This window comes from Phocoena sinus, chromosome 15 (genome assembly GCF_008692025.1).
Source record: "Phocoena sinus isolate mPhoSin1 chromosome 15, mPhoSin1.pri, whole genome shotgun sequence".
Classification (NCBI taxonomy): domain Eukaryota; kingdom Metazoa; phylum Chordata; class Mammalia; order Artiodactyla; family Phocoenidae; genus Phocoena; species Phocoena sinus.
Window position 1 is genome coordinate 68,408,829 of NC_045777.1, and position 7,765 is coordinate 68,416,593.

Genomic DNA, 7,765 nt, shown 5'->3' on the forward strand with positions numbered 1-7,765 from the left:
TTCTGGGAAGTGGGAAGACATATGGGCTGGTGTCTCCTCCCTCCTTTGGCCCCTCCCGAATTCTCCCACTTAGTTTTCGGTGGCAGCACTGTGTTCCTTATCGAGACCTCCTGTTGTGAGACAACTCAGGCAAGTGGTTATCATCGTGCCTGGCCAAGGCAGGTGATTTCAGTCAACGGTTCCCTAACAGGTGGATTGATTTCCAGCATAAATAGTATTTCTGAATATTCACGATCCCTTTGAGCAGATAGATATTGCCCATGGTGGGCAAGGGTACAGGAAAATGACCACCTGATATTATACTGCTCAAAATGCTGGGGAAGCAGCATGCATGGCACAGTGGTTAGGAGCTAGGACTCCAAAACCAGCCCTAGCACTTACTAGCTCAGTGACCTGGGCAACTGCTGCTGACTCAGCTTCATCATCTGTAAAATGGGGCTGATGATAATAGTACCTACTGCATATCATCATGAGGATGTTCGTAGAATCGTGCCTGGCACACAGTAAGCACTACGTAGATATCTGCTGAAAAAATGTCGACACCACCTTTAAGGATGAGATTTTGAAAATGTGCATCAAAAGCTTTGACCCACCGATTCCACATCTAAGAATTTTTCCCAAAGAGATCATCATGGGTGTGTGCAAAGAGTTATCGTCCAGAAAGCTCATTGAAACAAGAAGTGACCATCAACAGGGGGCTGGCTAAATAAACAGAAGTAGAGGACAGTCACATTTTATGCAAGGGATTGTTTTGCGGGAGATACTGCAGAGTGCAAAACACACATTATGCAAGATTAAATTCCCTACCAAAAATAAATGTAAAGCATTTACATTCTTTCATTCTAAGATTTACATTCTTTCAAATTTTGCACATAAAGCAAATTTTAATTAATATTTTATATCCTACTATTTCTAACTGTATAGTTCAAATTTGCATTAAATGTAACCTACTGTATATTTATTATGGAGCCACACAAAAAGTTATGTTACAGAAGAACAAGCAATGGCTGAGCAAGACAGCCATGATACATCAATTTTTAGAAGTGTGACCCCATTTTCATCAGATGGACATTATTTTTTTAATTAATTGATTTATTTTTGGCTGCACTGGGTCTTTGTTGCGGCGTGCGGGCTTTCTCTAGTTGCGGTGAGCAGGGGCTACTCTTCTTTGCAGTGCGCAGGCTTCTCATTGCAGTGTCTTCTCTTGTTGCAGAGCACGGGCTCTAGGCACGTGGGCTTCAGTAGTTGCAGCACGCAGGCTCAGTAGTTGTGACGCACGGGCTTAGTTGCTCTGCGGCATGTGGGATCTTCCCAGACCAGGGCTCAAACCCATGTCCCCTGCATTGGCAGGCGGATTCTTAACCACTGCACCACCAGCAAAGTCCCTAGACATTTTTTAAATGCTGGGAAACTATACACCAAAATTTAAAGTGTGCTGGCAGCTTTACTGGTAATTTTTGTTTCCTTCTTTTTATTTACCTACATTTTCTAAATATTCTCTGGGGATCATGCATTATTTTTGTAATAAGAAATAATAAATGGAACTTTTAAGGAATAAATGTATCATTCAAACTAACCTAATTTTGAAAAAATTTACAGAAGTATCTATGCAAACAAATAGTTTCATAAAAGAAAATAGTTCCAACCTGTTCAGTGATGTCTACAGTGAACTGGAGATGTGTTCTTCTCTATTATTTGGTCCCAAGGATAGGTCTGGACAGGAAAAAGCAGAGTTGACCAGAGCTCGAAACTGAGGTTCCGTCGACCTAATCCAGAACAAATTAAATCAAATTGTGTTTCAAAATGCATCAAAGAACACTTTTTAAAAAAATTTTTATTTTATATTGGAGTATAGTTGATTTACAATGTTGTGTTAGTTTCAGGTATACAGCACAGTGATTCAGTTATACATATATCAATACATATATCTATTCTGTTTCAAATTATTTTCCCATTTAGGTTATTACAGAATATTTAGTAGAGTTTCCTGTGCTATACAATAGGTCCTTGTTGGTTATCTATTTTAAATATAATAGTGTGTATATGTGAATACCAAACACCCAATTTATCCTTCCCCCCTCATCAAAGGACACTTTAGAAGCCAGATTACCCTGGATCACTTGCTCAATATGTCTATGTGTGCTTCTTTTTGAGATTTGGCCATATCGTTAAACAAAAAAAGTGTGCTGTTTTGGAGACTCAAGAAAGAGCAAAGGACACTAAAGAGCCTTTCCTGAGCTGCTTCTCTGGGCAGAGCTGGCATGCTCCATGCAAAGCAGAAAGGAAGAGGAAGCTGCAACTCTTCATCACTTGCTCCTTTCCAGGGAAAGGCACATGGGGATGTGAGATGGTCTCTAAGGGACCCCAGGGAAGCAACGGTTCTACACAACAGCCCAGAGCAGGCTGTGGCCTCCTGAACCTTCCATCCCACAGTTGGTAAATAGTGGGTGTTAGTGTTTATTTGAGACCTTACAGGTCTTATCTCTCCCCTCACCAGGGATTCTGAACCCTCTTGAAGTTTTTGTTCATTTTTCACTTTGAACAAACACTCTGACGATCCATGGGAGTGTGCTAACACATTCCCATGGATTGTCTGGTTCACCTATCACAAAAAGCCTATGAACTTTCAGCTATGCAATGAATGAGGTCTGAGGATCTAATGTAAAACATGGTGACCGTACACAGACATAGAGAACAGACTTGTGGTTGCCAAGGGGGAGAGGGTGTGGGGAAGGGATGGAGTGGGAGTTTGGGGTTAGCAGATGTAAACTATTATATATAGAATGGATACACAACAAGGTCCTACTGTACAGCACAGGGAACTATATTCAACATCCTATGATATGCCATAACGGAGAAGAATATAAAAAAGAATTTATATACACGTATAACTGAATCACTTTGCTGTACAGCAGAAATTACCACAACACTATAAATCAACTACACTTCAATTTGAAAAAAAAAAACCATGGTGATCATTGTTGATAACACTGTATTTTATAATTGAAATTTGCTAAGAGAGTAGAATCTAGAAAACTTAGAACTTAAATGTTCTCACTGAAAAAAAAAAAAAGATAAATATGTGAAGTGATGGATGAGTTAATTAGCTAGATGAGGGAATCCTTTCCCAATGTGTACGTGTATCAAATCACCATGACGTACAATTAAATATCTTACAATTTTACTTGCCAATTATACTTCAATAAAGCTGAAATAAAAATAATTTTAAAACATTTTAAGCCTTCGAGGCAAACATGATTATTCTTTTAATCTTACAGAGTTGAGAACAGCAGAAGAGTATAGACGGTAAGAGATTGGACTCTGGTTTGAATCCTGGATCCACCAGGCTTCTGAGCTATGGAACCTTCAGCAAGTTACTCAAGCCTTCTGTGCCTCATCCTTCATTTCCTCATCTGTAAAACGGAGACAATAATAACAGCACCTATGTAGTTGGTTGTTTTTTTTTTTGAGCAAGAGATAGCACATTCATTGTTGTACCAATCATAGCCTTATGTATATCACGACTAAGCAGACAAAAATCATTAAGCCTGCAAGCCAAAGGTGGTCCTATATATAGTAACGCCGAGACTTGAAATGTTTCATCTTGATTTTTATGGTTTCACTTCTGAAATTTAAAAGTGACCTTGCCGAATAAAATCTCAATGTTTCTTCAATCTAGAAACCTGCCCAGGATTTTTGATCCTGGACTAGTTCCACTTAACCTGAGCTAAACAGAACAGTTTGTTTATTTTGATGTTGAACATGGGGATATGTTACAAGACCTGGGGTTAGGGGCAAAATCTTCAACAGGTATAAAGGTTGATGCAGAAAAATACCTCTAAGCATATAAGGAAGGACGTTTCTTTTCCTGTCTCCTGAGTTCTTTGCAGGATGCGCTGGAACTCAGCAGGTGTAGACCTGCCCTCTAGTGGATCTGGGTGCGCGACGATTTAGGTTCAACGTCTGCTGTGTCTGGCTTGACAAGGATTATTAAACTCAATCGTCCATCAAAAGTGACCTGTTGGGGGTCTGGGTTAGGTGCTGAGCAAGTGAAAAGTTCAATTGGCAAACGAGACCCTGCGGCTGAAGGTAATGCCTGTTCCTCCGCTTCCATCTGCGGACGCGAGGCTTTTAATTGTTCCAGCCTCTCGGGCTGCACACTTGAACGGATGCGAAGTCCTCCCCTGAGCTCTCGGAGCTGGTCTTGGCTCTCTGCACGCCGGCGCTGAGGCAAACCCCCATCGGGCTGGAACTTTGGGAAGTGGCCCCGCGGGGACCCCCCCCGCGGTCAGCGCAGAGCAGCCGTGACGGGCCTGCAAGTGAGGCCGCGGAGCCTCCGCGTCGCCTGCCCAGATTTTGACGGCCGCCCAGCGGGAGCGGTTTCCCGCCGCATCGTCCGGGGCGCTCAGACATGTCGCGGGCCCAGAACATGGCTGCGCCTGCCCGCTCGGTCCCGCCCCGCAGCTGCCTCCTAAGGACGCGCGGCCGGCGCCGGAGCTGGCGGCTCTCCCACGCTTGCGCCCGGCGGGTGCGTAGAAACGCGGGTCACGACTCCGGGGTGGCCGAGGGGCGGCCGCAGGGCAGGTGGGGCGGGGCGGGGCGGGCGACCCGGGCGGGCGCCCCCAGCCGGAGCCCCCAGCTATGCAGTTTTGTTGTGGAAAGCTCTTAGAACAGCGCTTAGTACAGAACAAACGCTTGAGGTACGTTAGTTAGTACGCAGCAGAGGAGGAAACCTGGGCTGAGACAGATGTGTTAACGTGCCCATGGTAAAAACAGCAAGTGTTGGAGCCAAGATTTGCTTGGGTTTCCTCAAGATTCTCAGATCTTAAAGTTTGATTTGGGTCTTTTATAATACTTCCCATGTCTCTCCTTAACATGCTCGTGCGTTCCGCTCCCTTCTGGAGCATGTGGTATGCATTTCTAGTAGCTGTTTTAATGTCCTTGTCTACAAATCATCTCTGACATTTCTGGATCTGTGCCTATTGATTGATTTTTCTCCTCATTGTAACTCATAGTTTCCTGCTTCTTTGTATGCCTGGTAATTTTTTATTGGATGTCAGACATTGTGAATGTTACAGTGTTGAGTGCTGAAGGTTTTTTTATTTTGTATTCTTTCAAGTATTTAGAGGTTTTGTTTTAGGATGTAGTTAAGTTAGTGGAAATAATGTGAACCTTTTGAGGCCTGCTTTTAAGATTGCTAGGCAGGTCCCGAACAGCCTTAGTCTAGGGCTAATTTGGGCACGACCAAGGTAATATCTTTCTCAGGATTCTGCTCCATATCCCGCATGTTAGGAGTTCTTTCCTTTCTGGTTGGTGGTGTTAGGGAGGGGGAAATTTCCCCCCCATCCCTCTTGAGTTCTTGTGGCTGGACATAATAAAACGGACACAAGACAGATTAATAGGAAAAAACATTTTTTAATTCACGCACATGGAGGCCCTATAGAAATGGGACCTAGGAAGTGGCCAAAGCAGGCAGCTTTTATACTTTTTAGACAAAGGAACAATACATTTGTGAGGAATTGACAGAACAAAGAAACTTAGTGAAGAATCTAAACAGAGTTGGGGCTTGGGATAGTAAATTGAAGAAGAAAAAAGGTTTTGTCTATACAGGCTTCTTGGCCTGATAATTCCCTACCTCTGGAGGTAAGGGTGTCCTTCTACATCCAGATGCAGGGAGGGCACCTTTCACATGAGGGCTTTATTTCCTGATTTCAGGGAGACACGGAGGAGGGTCAAAGTGTCCCATTTGCATCAGCTGTTTCTTATTTAATTCAAAAAATCAATATGCCATTGAGGCATATTTTGGGGTGGCCTGCCCTGGGCCCCAACAGTGAGAACACAGATAATTCCTGACATGTGTAATCTCCGCCTGATTCTTCTTGGTGGTTTTTCCTTGGCTTTGGGGAACCTCACACGTATGCGCTGATCAGCACTCAGCTGCAGATTTGAGGGGGACCCTCTGCAGATCTCCAATCCTCTCTCCATAGAGAGAATTTGCTCCCATTGCCCAGGCCCTTGAGCAGGATCTTGAACTTATGAAGTCTTCAGTAAGTAGTTGCTGAATGAATGACTATTGTCCTGCTCTCTGTATGTCAAGCAAACTTGGGTTGGGGCTTAGCATTTGCCTTCTAGAAAATATCCCACAATTGGTTTGCAATTGGTTTGCAAACCAAGGGCAGATTCTCCACTAACAGCAAGCTCATTCTTCCAGGAGAGAGTAAGCTGGAGATAAACATTGTCTTGGGACTCAGAGCCGCCTGCTGACATCAGTGATGGAGTTGCAGGACAGAGAGATCCAGGGTCTAGAACTGCATCACCTAATACAGGAGCCAGTGAGTACCTGTGGCTATTGAACATTTGAAACATGGCTAGTCTGCAGAAACAGACTCACAGACATAGAGAACAGACTTGGGGTTGCCAAGGGGAAGGGAAGCTGGGGAAGGGATGGACTGGGAGTTTGGGGTTAGTAGATGCAAACCATTACATACAGAATGGATGGACAACAAGGTCCTACTGTGTAGCGCAGGGAACTATATTCAATGCCCTGGGATAAACCATAATGGAAAAGAATATGAAAAAGAATGTATATATATGTATAACTAACTTTGCTGTATGGCAGAAATTAACACATTGTAAATCAATTAAACTTCAATTTCAAAAAATTACTTTAAAAAAAAGAGGGAATTTCCTGGCAGTTGAGTGATTAAGACTCTGTGCTTTCACTGCTGAGGGCCCAGGTTCAGTCCCTGGTCGGGGAACTAAGATCCCACAAGCCATGCGGTGTGGCAAAAAAAACAAAGAAAAGAAACGTGGCTAGTCTGAACTGTGATTGTAAGTATAAAATACACACCGGCTTATTCAAAGATTTAGTACGGAAAGAACAATGTAATGACTTTTTACACTGAATACACATTGAAGCGATGATAGTTAGGGTTAACACAATATTAAAATTAATTGCATTGGTGTCTTTTTACCCTTTTAAGGGGGCTACCAGTATGTTTAAAATCATGTGTTGTGGCTCACATTATATTTCTATTAGCCAACACTGCCCTGGAGGAAGAGGGCATCCCAGAAGGGCAGGCCTGGGCCAGCCACAGAATCTTAGAACCCATCCTCAAGACTTGAGGCTGACAGGAAGTAGAATTAAGTGAAGGCAGAGGAGAGGGGGAGCAGGATACGTAGAGGCAGATGTGATATATGTCCATCTCTTGTTACTCTGCCGTCCTTCCCCACCCCAATCCCCCAAACAACGTAACATGAGTCACTCACCCACTGCCTTAGGGAGACAGTTGTCACCGTAAAAGCAGAGAACAACGGAAGCATATTCTCAGTTTTTAAGATCAAGAGCCAAAGAAAAAGCCAAACTCCAGACTAGGAAAAGCCACCCCAGCCTTTGTCTATTTACACCATCCAGGAGGGAGAGCTGGACCACCTGCATTCAAATCCTAGCTCCGCCACTTACAGCTGCGTGACCTCTGACCAATGGCTTCCACCTGTGTTCATCAGTTTCCTCTTCTGTAAAATGGAGCTGATAACAGTACCTAGCTCACAAGGCTGCTGTGGGGGTTGATTTATATCAGGACTTGGAATAATGACGCCTAGAAAATACAGCTGAAATGTATGCTGTGACCTCTGAGCGAGTCCTGCACAGCGTCAGGGCTGAAAGGCCACATAACGGGGTCCAGTAAGGACAGCAGTAGCTGCCATGTTGCTGATTGATTATCGTGAGGAGTGATGTCCACGTGAGCCCCAATCATTGCTGCAG

At 43.8% G+C, this 7,765-nt stretch overlaps 1 long non-coding RNA gene across 1 annotated transcript; it reads right to left on the reverse strand.

Annotated features, from left to right (window-relative positions):
• Positions 1-1,562: 1,562 nt before the first annotated feature.
• LOC116739540 lies at positions 1,563-4,520 on the reverse strand. Its single transcript, XR_004345618.1, has 3 exons — positions 3,837-4,520; positions 3,277-3,413; positions 1,563-1,766 (listed from the first exon to the last, which is right to left on the reverse strand). It is a non-coding gene; the product is annotated as an uncharacterized LOC116739540 (long non-coding RNA).
• Positions 4,521-7,765: the final 3,245 nt, after the last annotated feature.